Source organism: Hyla sarda, chromosome 1 (genome assembly GCF_029499605.1).
Source record: "Hyla sarda isolate aHylSar1 chromosome 1, aHylSar1.hap1, whole genome shotgun sequence".
In the NCBI taxonomy this organism is placed as follows: domain Eukaryota; kingdom Metazoa; phylum Chordata; class Amphibia; order Anura; family Hylidae; genus Hyla; species Hyla sarda.
Window position 1 is genome coordinate 60,644,612 of NC_079189.1, and position 14,852 is coordinate 60,659,463.

The following is a 14,852-nucleotide window of genomic DNA, read 5'->3' on the forward strand; positions in this document are numbered from 1 at the left end:
AAAGTGACCCCCCCCCCCCATGGATTATCAAGTAATCAGGTAGATTGGTGATAACATAAAGAAAGGTTTGTGTTTTGTCCCCCTAGGGTCACTGGAGCCTGTACAAGGGACAGATTTTAGCAACAGGCTGTGATCATTTTTCCTGCTATCCTTTGTAGTTTCAACAGTCCTAAAGGGAATTTGACAACACAGTCCTAGAGAACAAGGGATAGGCACTGCTCCTAATAGGAATGATTTTATATTCAAGCAGTTTGGGTTTTAAAGGGGTACTCCGTCGCTTAGACATCTTATCCCCTATCCAAAGGATAGGGGATAAGATGCTTGATCGCGGGGGTCCCGCCACTGGGGACCCCTGTGATCTTGCACGCAGCACCCCAGTTAAAATCAGTCCCCGGAGCATGTTCGCTCCGGGTCTGATTACCGGCAACACGCCCCCTCCCTTAGGCTTGCATTGAGGGGCGGAGCGTGATGTCACACGGGGGTCGGGGGCGGCCCCGTGGTCGCCGGTAATCAGACCCAAAGCAAACATGCTCCGGGGACTGATTGTAACGGGGTGCTGTGTGCAAGATCACGGCGGTCCCCCCGCTATCAGGCATCTTATCCCCTATGCTTTGGATAGGGGATAAGATGTCTAAGCGCCGGAGTACCCCTTTAACACAGTGCTATTCATACATAGATCAGTCACCTGGATCCCAGTGGTGCTCTTATCCCCAGATTTGCAGCACACTTCAACAATGATGAAAAGGAGATACATGGGAGGCACTCACTGTTCTGTAATCCATGCTTATTAACTTTATTTTCAGTGTATAGACAATTAACAAACGGCAGACGATGGGCGCACAGCTACAGGTGTAGTTATAGCCGTTTCACATCACTCCAGATGCTTCGTCTGATTCCGGTAGTCAGAAGAATCGTACAGAGTGATGTGAAACGGCTGTAACTACACCTGTAGCTGTGCGTTCAGCATCTACTGTTTGTGAATTGTCTATGTACCGAAAATAAAGTTAATAAGCATGGAATAGTCTACAGAACAGTGAGTGCCTCCCATTTATCTCCTTTTCATAATTGTTAAAGGGAATGTGAACCCAGGAGCATAGGGGAACCCTAATGTAAGGGCAGGGGTTGAGTAAAGACCCCAGAGTTAGGACAATCATTTTAAAGGGGTTGTATTTTTTGCATGTAACCCCTTTAAGAATATGCTAGTCATTGGGGGCCTAGAATAGGACAGTGGGAGGTTAAAGGGGTATTCCACCCCTAGACATCTTATTCCCTATCCAAAAGATGTCAACAGCCATCATGCCTCCTCCCATAGATATGAATGGAAGGGACAAGGTGTGACATCATGAACATGGCTGCCGGAAGCCAGCGATTTGAACATAAATGGGGTCGGGTGCAGGACTGGAGATCGCCGGGGGTCCCAGCAGTTGGAACCCCCACGATCAGACTTTTTATCTCCTATCCTTTGGATAGGGGATAGGATGTCTAGGGACGGAGTACCCATTTAACTGTGGGCTGCAGGGGAGGAGAGGTTAGTGGGGGGTTGAAGGAAGAACTTCTCACACAGTGGGAGATCAAGTTGGAGCGTGGTTTTTTCATCCCTCCTTTTTCCTTTTGGGTGTGTTTGCATTTAGGGGTTTGGGTTGGTCTCCCCCATTTTCCTCTTCAGCAGATTAAAGGGTCCTTAGAGGTAATTTTTTACGTATTAAGAGAGATGAAACAAGGACTAAAGGACCAATTACTTTCCAGGTGTTTAATGGTTACAGTTGAAGTTGGCCTTCTTGTGGTGGCTTTGGGCCCCAGGAGTTGCTTGAGCCTTTGAAGTGCTTCGGAAACTAAGATGTTACATGGGTGCCCTTGGCTCAGGTATATGTGGCCATGGGTAAGAGGTTCTAAGTGCATGATGTTAACTGTTGGAGTGCTATGTCCGTGAGATACCTCAAGGGACTCTTCCTGTTATGTGGATGTGGAAAGTTTTATTTAAAGTGGACCAGTCATTTTTCTGTCATTTAAAGGGGTACTCCGGTAGAAAACTTTATGTTTTTTAATCAACTGGTGACAGAAAGTTAAACAAATTTGTAAATTACTTCTATTAAAAAATCTTAATCCTTCCAGTATTTATTAGCTGCTGAATACTACAGAGGAAATTATTTTCTTTTTGGAACACAGTGCTCTCTGCTGACATATCTGGCCATTTTAGAGACTGTCCAGAGCAGCATATGTTTTCTACAGGGATTTTCTCCTACTTTGGACAGTTCTTAAAATGGACAGAGGTGTCCGCAGAGAGCACTGTGGTCCTGATGTCAGCAGAGAGCTCTGTGTTCCAAAAAGAAACAAATTTCCTCTGTAGTATTCAGCAGCTAATAAGTACTAGAAGGATTAAGATTTTTATAGAAGTCATTTACAAATCTGTTTAACTTTCTGGCCCCAGTTGATAAAAAATAAATAAATGTTTTCCACCTTTAATAAAGTGACATGTGATGGGTGGGATTATATACTCACAAGGTGTGAATGTTTTACATTAAGGGGCGTGCATGTCTAATACACATCCCCTGACTGTATAATCCCACCCATCACCTGATAATTCCTCCCAATATTAAAACTAAATTCATATCCATCTGACTGATTCCCTCAATTGTCAGACAAACTATAAACCCACATATCTCAGAAATTTAAGGGCATTTAAAAAGCTAAAAATATGTTTGAATAAACAGGCCGAGGCTGCCCATTTTACCACATATGGTATGTTCCAGATGCACCTATGATCTCTCAATGGACACCTCCTGGGTGCCAGTTTCAGTCTACTCCCAGGCTCCAGTGGTATGTAATAAATATTTTATTATCCCCCTTTTTTCATTTCCACCCCTAGTTGGAGGACAACCCCCCCCCCCCAGGGTGGTTCAGTTGTCCCCTGCATCCGTACCATCTCCTGCTGCCATAACAATAGAGAAACTGTTATCCCACCTGTCTACTATGACTGTTTTCACTAACTGGGCTTCTCCTTCCAAGGTTTCTACTACTGTGATATGACAGTCCCATTAGGATGTGCCATATCTTGTAATTATTTTGAAATATTCAGCTCATTCCTCGAATAGGTTGTCTCAGACTGCATTCACATCACGTTTGCAGCCTACGGCTGCCGGATCCTACTAGGGGATGGGAAAAACGGCACTCCTGTACCCCAGCCGGACCGGCACTGAAACCCATTCACTTCAAACAGGGACTCCGGTTGGCTCATTTTTGCCCCATATCCAGTTTTGTAACCAGACCTAAAACCATAGTATACAGTTATACGGTTTTTGGTCTGGTCAAAAAAATGGAAACGGGGCAAAAATTAGGCGACCAGAGTCACTGTTTGACTTGGATCGGCTCATTAAAGTGAATGGGTTTTGATCAATTTTGCTGAAATGGTTTTTGGGGGGCATGTCCCATTTAGGAAGCCCCTATGGTGCCACAACAGCAAAAAACAAACAAAAAAACAAACACATGGCATACTATTTTGGAAACTACACCCCTCAAGGAATGTAACAAGGGGTACAGTGAGCCTTAACACCCCACAGGTGTTTGATGACTTTTTGTTAAAGTCGGATGTGTAAATGGAAATTTTCTTTTTTTCACAAAAATGCTGTTTTTCCCCATATTTTACATTTTTACTAGGGGTAATAGGAGAAAATTACCCCCAAAATTTGAAAAATACCTCATATGTGGATGTAAAGTGCTGTGCGGGTGAACTACAATGCTCAGAAGAGGAGGAGCGCTATTGAACTTTTGGAGAGAGAATTTCTTGGGAATGGAAGTCGGGGGCCATGTGCGTTTACAAAGCCCCCCGTGGTGCCAGTACAGTGGACCTCCCCACATGGAAACTACACCCCTCATGGAACGTCATGAGGGGTGCAGTGAGCATTTACACCCCACTGGCGTCTGACAGATCTTTGGAACAGTAGGCTGTGCAAATGAAAAATTAAATTTTTTATTTTCACAGACCACAGTTCCAAAAATTTGTCAGACACCTGTGGGGCATAAATGCTCACTGTACCCCTTATTACATTACGTGAGGGGCGTAGTTTCCAAAATGGGGTCACATGTGGGGGGGGGGTCCGTTGTTCTGGCACCATGGGGGCTTTGTAAACACACGTCGCCTTCAATTAGAGGAAAATTTTCTCTTCAAAAGCCCAATAGCGCTTCTTCTCTTCTGACATTTGGGGTATTCCACATATGGGGTATGCTCTTACTCAGAAGAAATGGGATTACACATTTTGGGGGGCTTTTTTTCCTATTTTCCATTGTGAAAATGAAAAATTTAGGGTAACACCAACATTTTAGTGAAAAAATGTTTTCTTCATTTTCCCATCCAACTTTAACGAAAATTCGTCAAACACCTGTGGGGTGTTTGTACCCCTTGTTACGTTCCGTGAGGGGTGTAGTTTCCAAAATGGGGTCACATGTGTGTATTTATTTTTTTGCATTTATTTCAGAACCGCTGTAAAATCAGCCACCCCTGTGCAAATCACCAATTTAGACCTTGTCGAAAATGAAAAGTATGGAGCAACACCAGCCTGTTAGTGTAAAAAAAAAAAAAAAAATTACAATAACATGCTGGTGTAGACACCAACTTTACTTTTTTATAAGGGGTAAAAGGAAAAAAAGCCCCCAAAAATTTGTTAGGCAATTTCTCCCGAGTATGAAAATACCCCATATGTGGTATGTTGCTTTAAATACGACAGGGCTCCAAAGTGAGAGAGCACCATGAACATTTGAGGCCTAAATTAGGGATTTGCATAGGCACGGACCAGGATGCAAGAATTACACTTGCCTCCGATACCAAAATTACCCTACGACAGTGTTTCTTAAACAGGGTGCCTCCAGCTGTTGCAAAACTCCCAGAATGCATGACTGTCCGGCAATGCTGGGAGTTGTTGTTTTGAAACAGCTGGAGGCTCCGTTTTGGAACGGCCATTACAGACTTTTTCAGTTTTTCATTTTCATTGGGGGGGGACTGTGTAGGGGTATATGTATGTATGTATGTAGTGTTTTACTTTTTATTTTGTATTATAGTGTAGTGTTTTTAGGGTACATTCACAGGGTGGGGGTTTACAGCAAGTTTCCCGCTGGGAGTTTGAGCTGCAGCAAAAAATTACCATTCACATGGGGAGGCATACTACTAAAACTCCCAGCATGCCCTCTGGCTGCCTGTGCATGCTGTGGGTTTGTAGTTATGCAACACCTTGAGGTGTTTTCATATAAAAAATGTGCCTCCAGCTGTTGCATAACTACAACCCGCAGCGTGCACAGACTACCAAAGGGCATGCTGGGAGTTGTAGCTGTGCCTTCTGCTGTTCCACAACAACAACTCCCAGCATGCCCTTTTGTGCATGCTGGGATTTGTTGCTAAGCAATAGCAGGAGGTCAGCCTTACCTCCTGCTGTGTGATCATCCTCCTGCCTGCCACCGCCATCACTGTATCTCCTCCTGGGGCCCTGATCCCGCCGCCGATGGCATGGATCGGGCGTCCCCCACTCAGGTACGCACTCCGTGGCACCTGCTCTCCCCCTCCGGAATAGGGGCGGAGCGGGTGCCATTAAGGTACAAGTAGGCCCTGCATCCCGAGTCCTTAAGGACACAGGGCATGCAGGTACCCCCATGGGAATTTTGGTCCCCGTCACTCGCTGGGCGGGGACTGGACCGGGATGCCTGCTGAAATCATTCAGCAAGTATCCCGGTCCAGTCCCCGCCCGGCGAGTGACGGGGACCAAAATTCTCATGGGCGTACCTGCACGCCCTGTGTCCTTAAGGACTCCGGATGCATGGCCTACCTGTACGCCCTGTGTCCCAAAGTGAGTAAAGGGGTACTCCGCTGGAGCAGGCATGTTTAATTTTACCATAAGTTAAAAGTTAATAAAGCTGTGACCATTTAAAACCCACAAATTAGTGTCAAGTGTGTTCATTTAAATGGGTTTTGGAAGGCGACAGGCCACGGCAAGTTGTCCTTTTTTTTTTTTTTTTTCTATTGACTGGTGCCAGAAAGTTAAACAGACTTGTAAATTACTTCTATTTAAAAATCTTAATCCTTCCAGCTGTTGTATACTACAGAGTAAATTATTTTATTTTGAATTTCTTTTCTGTCACGACCAAAGGGCTCTCTGCTGACATCTCTGTCAATTTTAGGGACTGTCCAGAGCAGCATATTTTTTCCTATTAGAATTTTCTCCTGCTCTGGACAGTTCATGACATGGACAGAGGTGTCAGCAGAGAGCACTGTGGTCAGACAGAAAAGAAATTCAAAAAGAAAAGAACTTCCTGTGAGCATAGAGCAGCTGATAAGTACAGGCAAGATTAAGATTTTTTATAGAAGTTATTTACAAATCAGAAAAAAAAAATGTGTGTGCAGCTCACAACCAGGTATTCGAGGTCAATGTGGTTAAAAGATCGATCCCCACCGATCCAAAATGGGTATGAGACTGAAATAAAGATCAACCACACCTCAAGAATGCCACCCTGCTGGGTACATAATGAATGATTGTAGGAGACAGATAGTTTTGAAAAAAATGCAGGTATTTATTAAAACAACTATTGAAATAAAATGGATTAAAAAAAAGACCAATGAATAAAAAATATCAGAGCAATACATCAGTAATAACTTATACTGTCATTGGGCCCTAAGGACAGAATTAGATTAATATTTATGGAGCAACTACCGATTCTAAAAATACAGTATCTGCAGATTTTATGGCAGTAAATGTCAATGGTCTGGAATGGACTGTTAGTCCGGCACTTGAGATGGTATAAGGAAAGTCACTTTTTAAACTAATGTGAATTGTGCTGACCAAAGTCTATAAACAGATAGATGGTTTGATCTCACCATAGCAGCTGGTCCTGCACTGCGAGGGGCGGATGGGTGTAAGTCCTGCAATAGCTGCGTTGTTCCCGGCGTGCAAGCCTATACGGGTGAAGAGCTCAGAACCCAGCCGCAAAAAATACAGCGAGGGTCCGATACCTGCACGGGTGTTTGCCGACACCGCGGACCACTCACAGAAGAGCCTCCTGCCGGAGCCCTTCACCCGTATAGGCTTGCACGCTAGGAACAACGCAGCTATTGCAGGACTTACACCCATCGGCCCATCGCAGTGCAGGACCAGCTGCTACGGTGAGATCAAACCATCTATCTGTTTTTAGACTGTGGGCAGCACAATTCATCGCACTTATACCATCTCAAGTGCCGGACTAACAGTCCATTCCGGACAATTGACATTTACTGCCATAAAATCTGCAGATATCTTTGGAATCGGTAGTTGCTCCATAAATATTACTCTAATTCTGTCATTAGGGCCCAATGACAGTATAAGTTATTATTGATGTATTGCTCTGATATTATTTTATTAATGGGTGTTTTTTTTTTTATCCATTTTATTTCAATTGTTGTTTTAATAAATACCTGAATTTTTTTCAAAACTATCTGTCTCAGACAAACATTCATTGTGTACCCAGCAGGATGGCATTCTTTAGGTGTGGTTGATCTTTATTTCAGTCTCATTTTCAAATCTGTTTAACTTTCTGGCATCAGTTGATTTAAAAAAATGTTTTTTTCCAGGGGAGTACCCCTTTAAGTTCAATGATGTATACATAGGTTGTCATGTTTTTGAGAAGAGTTGTTGTTGGGTAGCATAGCGCAGTGGCATAGCTTAGCTTCACCTGAGTCATTGCAGATTGACCTTATAAAATTACGTTTTTACTGCGTTTTACAATGACAGATCTCAGTAAAATACCCAATTGACTGTTCACTTGCTGCCTAATTTTTCCCAGCCCTTTTTGTGGAAACAATATAAACAAGACACTTTGTCTATTCCTTTTTAATATTTCATTCACATAAAACAGAATGACTGCTGTGTGCCAGTATAGATATCAAAATGAATCTCCACTCCCTGGCTTGAAAATAGGCCATTACTATTCTCTGCGTGCTAAATCCTTTATAAAACTTTTATTAGTTAAACATTGTTATTTGATGTTCTGGAAATGTAACTTAAATGGTTTTGCAATACACAATTTTAGCAGAATGAAAGTGACATTTCTGAAATCTTAGTTATGGCTGATTGTGTCCTATATCTCAAATCAATATTTGTGGATATACTTAGCATTCAATAATGTATGCTTTTTTGACATTGTGCAATGATGACCTCTGCTGATACCCAGCACTCACCAGTAATGAACAGTGAAGATTTATTATGCTATAGTGTAGTACAAGGACACGTTTCGGCATGGGAGCCTTCCTCAGTGGTCTGCCACGGATCCAACTTGTTTTTCCAACACATCCCATAGATCAATGTTTCCCAAGCGAAGTCCTCAAGTACCCCCAACAAGTCATGATGCCTGATATACTGACCATAATCAAATCACAGATGAAAAAAAATTAATACTGAAAACATGACCTATTAGAGGTACTTGAGGACTGTGATTGGGAATCACAACATAAGATGATCGATCGGATTGAGATCTGGGGAATTTGAAGGCTAAGTCAACAACTTCAGTTCTGGGGCTCTATCCTACTAAAAGAGGCTACTGCCATGAGGGAATACTGCTGTCATGCAAGGGGGAACTTGGTCTGTACAATGATTAAGGAGGTGATACAGTACCTGCTAGAGCAACATTCATACAGTATGAATGCCAGGACCCAATGTTTACAAGCAAGAACATTTCCCAGAGCACCACACTGCTTCTTCCAACTTGTTTTAGGCCATGGGCACCCATGACCCTATTGTCAGTTCACTTGTTGTCCTTTATTGGACCACTTTTGGTAGATGCTACTTCTTGCACACCAGACACACCTACAAGCTATTTTATGGATGTTCTATACCAGTCATCGCAATCAAAATTAACCAAGCCACTCAGATCCTTACACTTGCCCATTGTTCCTGACAGCTTCTGCATGATATATCTCATCCCTTGACAGGAGCCAATGTCACCAGATAGTGTTATTAAGTTTACTTGTGAGTGATGAAAGTTACAGCTGATTAGTGTGTATGCTTGTATATAAAGATTAAATACATGAGTGGGCTGCAAATAGAGATAGATAGATAGATAGATAGATACAGTGGGGCAAAAAAGTATTTAGTCAGCCACCAATTGTGCAAGTTCTCCCACTTTAAAATATGAGAGAAGCCTGTAATTTTCATCATAGGTACACTTCAACTATGAGAGACAGAATGGGGGGAAAGAATACAGGACATCACATTGTAGGGTTTCTAATGAATTAATTGGCAAATTCCTTGGTAAAATAAGTATTTGGTCACCTACAAACAAGCAAGATTTCTGTCTTTCACAGACCTGAAATTTCTTCTTTAAGAGTCTCCTCTGTCCTCCACTTGTTAACTGTATTAATGGCCCCTGTTTGAACTTGTTATCAGTATAAAAGACACCTGTCTACAACCTCAAACAGTCACACTCCAAACTCCACTATGGCCAAGACCAAAGAGCTGTCGAAGGACACCAGAAACAAAATTGCAGACCTGCACCAGGCTGGGAAGACTGGATGTCATATGGTCAGATGAAACCAAAGTAGAACTTTTTGGTAAAAACTAAATTTGTCGTGTTTGTAGGAGAAAGAATGCTGAGTTGCATCCAAAGAACACCACATCTGTGAAGCATGGGGTGGAAACATCATGCTCTGGGGCTGTTTTTTAGCAAAGGGACCAGGACGACTGATCCATGTAAAGGAAAGAATAATTGGGGGCATGTATCGTCAGATTTTGAGTAAAAATCTCCTATCAGCAAGAGCATTGAAGATGAAATGTGGCTGGGTCTTTCAGCATAACAATGATCCCAAACACACCCCCCGGGCAACGAAGGAGTGGCTTCGTAAGAAGCATTTCAAGGTCCTGGAGTGGCCTAGCCAGTCTCCAGATCTCAACCCCATAGAAAACCTTTGGAGGGAGTTGAAAATCTGTGTTGCCCAGCGACAGCCCCAAAACATCACTGCTCTAGAGGAGATCTGCATAGAGGAATGGACCAAAATACCAGCAACAGTGTGTGAAAACCTTGTTAAGACTTACAGAAAACATTTGACCTCTGTCATTGCCAACAAAGGTTATATAACAAAGTATTGAACTTTTGTTATTGACCAAATATTTATATTTATTTTCCACCATAATTTTCAAATAAATTCTTTAAAAATCAACATGATTTTATGGATCATTTTTTTCTCATTATGTCTGTCACAGTTGAGGTATACCTATGATGAAAATTATAGGCCTCTCTCATCTTTTTAAGTGGGAGAACTTACACAATTGGTGGCTGACTAAATACTTTTAAGCCCCACTGTAAAAGTTATAAGTTAGGTAGGTAGATACTGTAGATACATAGAGAGAGAGAGAGAGAGAGAAGAGACCGACAGAGAGAAAAGAGAGACTGAGAGAAAAGAGAGATACAAAGAGAGAGAGAGGGGGGTGTGGCGAGGCCCTGTGGAATATGGCGGCTTAGTGGAGTAGCTCTCGCACCACAAGGCCCTCTGCCCGCTCTTAAATGCCCTGACTGCCGGCTAATCTATGGGGAAGACATCCCGCAAGCCTCCTAGGAGACCCCCTGCTGCCAAGAACCCTCCTCCGCCCTGCGACATACAGAAGTACCTTTGCCCGTCTCCTGCTCCCGGTGCAGCCGACCTGCGTGTAACTTCTGGTCCCGCCTCTGACCTGCACTCCCGCTCCAGGACTCCTTCCTCTAGCAGGACGTGCTCTGCTGTGCCGCTGCTCCCTCTCGCTCCGGTGCTGCGGGGAACGGCTTGCGCCGACGACTCCGGCCTGACCTGTTCTCCAGCACTGCATCCGCCGGCTCAGTCGGAAGGCCTGGCGGGTGCACTGAATACTCCAGAGCCAGCGTTGCTGCCAACACCTCCTCCCCTGCAGGTACGGTAGGCGGACCTCCTGCCACCCCAGGCACCTGAACAAGTGGCGGACAGCCCTAGGAGGGCGACTACCACCTCTCACCAACAGCCTCCTTCCCCACTGAACCCTCAGCATAAGGAGGTCTCAGGTGGGCAGCTCCTCACTTGGGCGGCCATTGTGAGGGATTCCCCCTCCCCTCAGCCCATTGCATTAAGCCTGCCAGTGCTCCTTACTACTCAGGCCCTCCTGGCCTCTGTAGACCCCCTGACTACTGGGTCGGCCTGGGCCTCCTCAGTCAACTCCTCTACTCCTACCTCATCTACCCCCCCCCCCCTTGAGTAGTCCTGGACATTCCACCTTCCAGCCACTTACATCTTATGTCCTGTGCTCCCAAGCACCTACAGGATATGTCCTCTGTCGGACCACCTCCAGGGACTTCTGGCCCTGCACCTTTGAGGGATCCGTTCTCACCAACAGCAGCCTCTGCAACCCTTGCTCCAGTGGGTGGGGGTCCTCCTGGGACACTCTGTCTGAGGCGGATCTGGATTGTTCCGGGATTCCCGCTCCTACGCCTACTCCCATGGATCTGTGTCATCTTCTTTCGCAAATTCCTACTAAAGAAAATTTTCGCTCTTTGATCTCTGAGGTTAAGGATGCATGCCAGGCTGAAATCTCCTCTCTCCGCAAGGACTTGCAACATGTCTCGAATAGAGTTGAGAACCTAGAGGAGACCCATGATTCCACCAGGGCCTATGTTGCTCAGCTTCACTCTAAAATAGCCTCACAGTCAAAGTTTCTCTGCGATTTACATAACCATGTGGAGGACTTGGACAACAGGGGGTGCTGTAACAATATCCGAGTGCGGGATCTCCCCGAAGCCACCAGGGAAGAAGATTTCCATGCTACTCTGGAAGCAATCTTCAACCTCATCCTAGGCAAGCCTCCGTCCCATAAAATCAAATTGGACAGAGCACACCGGGCCCTCAGATCTAAGCCCTCTAATGGCCTGCCCAGAGATGTAATTTGCTGTGTGAATGACTTTCAACTTAAGGAAGCTATTATGGCTAAGGCCCGCTCCCTGCGGAACTTTGATTTTGATGGTGCTCCTATCCAGCTTGATCAAGAACTTTCCTGGGTCACCCTTCGGAAACGACACCTTCTTCATCCCCTTCTGGCTGTTCTCTGTACTCATCAAATTCCCTATCGCTGGAGTCTCCCTTTTGCCTTGCAAGCCCGCAGAGATGGACGCTCTGCTGTCTTACGCTCACACTCTGATATTCCGTCATTCTGCTCAGCATTGGACATCCCTCCTCATCCCCCCGCCCCCACCTCTCCCTCCTTTGTGGCAACCGGTCCGCAATCAGCGGGAGTAAGAAGGTTATCGGGTATATGGGACCCCCCTCCCCCTGCACCACTTGAGAAGGGACTTAGTTGTCTGATGGTGCACTCTTTTTGTCTCTGGGACTCAGCTATTTTCTGCCTTTTCCCTTGGATAAATGATTTGTTCTTGTTTATATTTTTATGCTAGTTTTACTATCCTCATTTGTTATGTTGTTGCTGCTAATGCAACCTATGTCATAGCAGGTGGTCATTTGTACTTGCTACATTTGGCATGGCCTCAGGGGTGGAGTTTCTCCTAGATGATGTTCTCTCATCTCCCCACCTAGGCCTTTCCAAATGGAAAAGTAATTTGGAGGTGCTTCGGTACCTCATTTCTGCTGCTGGTATGTGCCTCTTCTTTGACCCTGTGGTCAATGGTTTATTCCATGATTTGTTGGTTTCTGTTTTTCTTGTTCTGTCTATGTTTTTGGGTTTGTCTTGACTCCCCTGTCCTCCCTGTGTTACCCCTCCCCCCTCTTTCCCCTTTTTCCCTTTAGGCTTCCAGCGGTGGCTGTCTCTCCCCTTGATTCCTTCCTTTCTCGAGGGTGTTCATGGCTGCTGGAGTTCATCCCTTGTTCGTGGGTGAGTGCATACTCTCTTTTTGCTTCTTCTTTCCTAGAACATGGCTAAATGTGTTTTCCTGAATGGTAAAGGTCTCACCTCCCCCTTTAAAAGGCGTCTTCTGCAACGGAAGTTGGTTAAGCAGAAGACTGACGTCGTTTTCCTTCAGGAAACACACTTTGACCATTCCGGTTCTTTTCAATTTCTGAATCACCTCTACCCGCTTGCTTTCTCCCCCTCTTCAGGTAAGAAGTGGGCTGGGGTAGCAAATCTGATATCCCGATCTTGTCCCCTTCAGGTCTCCTCTTCCTTTATCGATCCCCAGGGTCGATACATCATAGTAGAGGCCTCCCTTGGTGATAAACCCATGCTTCTCTGTAATCTCTATGCACCCAATACCTCCCAAATCCTGTTTTTGCGCCGGGTCCTTGCTCGATTACATAAATTTCCTCCATTGGCTTGGCTCGTGGGCGGTGGTTTTAACCTAAATTTTTCCCCCGTCTACGGACCGCCACTCACCTCTTAAAAGCCCGACCCACTCCCCTACCCAACTGCGTCTCCCTTCTTTGTTCCATCGTTTGATCTGTTACTCCTCCTTGTATGACCTGTGGGGGATTAATCATCCCACGGATAGGTTTTTCTCATTTTATTCCCACCCGCACAAGTTACATACCCGTATTGACTATTTCTTTGACAATCTCTCTATGGTATGCATGCATTCCTCTGCCTTGCTTGGCCCTATTTCCTGGTCTGATCACAGTCGGGGTCTTCTGTCTTTTTCTCCTTTCTCCTCATCTCCTAGGCGCTGCCACTGACAGCTTAATGATTCTTTACTCAAATCTTTGCCCTCCCGGGAATCGATTCAGGCATGCATTGCCAAATATTTTACTTTGAGTCAAGGCTCAGTCTCCTCCCAGGCTGTTCTTTTGGAGGTCCATAAATTGGTGATCTGAGGGCATTGTCTTGCTTTGGGCTCCCGTCTAAAGTGTGATGCCTTGGCTCGTTCCCGGGAGCTGCGCACTCAAATCTGCAACCTTGAATCTGCTTTACTTTCTGCCCCTTCTCTTTTGGCGCTGAGGCATCGCAGGCATCGTAAATCGCAGGTCGCGGCATGCGCCCAATTAAGATAACTTGAGCTCCGAGCAGTGGAACGACAGCTTCTCTTTGCAAAGCAGCAATTCTATGAGAAGGGTAACAAAGCCCACTCGATGTTGGCAAGACACCTACGGGATCGTGCTGTGGCCCAAACGCCCCCGGCTTTGAAGGATCCCTCTGGTCCTCTTCATTATGATCCAGATGCCGTCTCTCGACTTTTCTGGGACTACTATTCTAAGCTATACTCTCGCCCTTGCCAACTGCCTTCTGACCCTGGGGAACATAATGCTCTTTTGGACTCTTTTCTCTAGGAGTGCCATTTGCCGTCTCTCTCAGCGTCTGACCGGGCCTCATTGGATGCCCTGATCGTGCCTGACGAGGTGAACTAGATTCTTAAATCATTACCTTCGTGTCGTTCCCCTGGTCCAGACAGTTTCACCTATAGTGGGGATCAAAAGTTTGGGCACCCCAGGTAAAAATTTGGATTAATGTGCATAAAGAAGCCAAGGAAAGATGGAAAAATCTCCAAAAGGCATCAAATTACAGATTAGACATTCCTATAATATGTCAAGAAAAGTTAGATTTTATTTCCATCATTTACACTTTCAAAATAACAGAAAACAAAAAAATGGCATCTGCAAATGTTTGGGCACCCTGCAGAATTTATAGCATGCACTCCCCCCTTTGCAAAGCTGAGACCTGCCAGTGTCATGGATTGTTCTCAATCATCATCTGGGAAGACCAGGTTATGTCAATCTCAAAGGTTTTAAATGCCCAGACTAATCTGACCTTGCCCCAACAATCAGCACACTAAGCAGTTGCCAAGAAATCTGAAACTGAAAATAGTTGACGTTCACAAAGCTGGAGAAGGCTAAGCAAAACGTTTTCAGATGTCCATATCCTCTGTTCGTAATGTAATTAAGAAATGGCAGTCATCAGAAACAGTGG

General features: G+C 44.9%; 1 protein-coding gene across 1 annotated transcript in view; it reads right to left on the reverse strand.

Moving 5' to 3' along the window:
* SLC2A9 (solute carrier family 2 member 9) overlaps nt 1–14,852 on the reverse strand; it is a 337,817-nt gene that overhangs the window by 94,145 nt on the left and 228,820 nt on the right. The window lies entirely within an intron of this gene.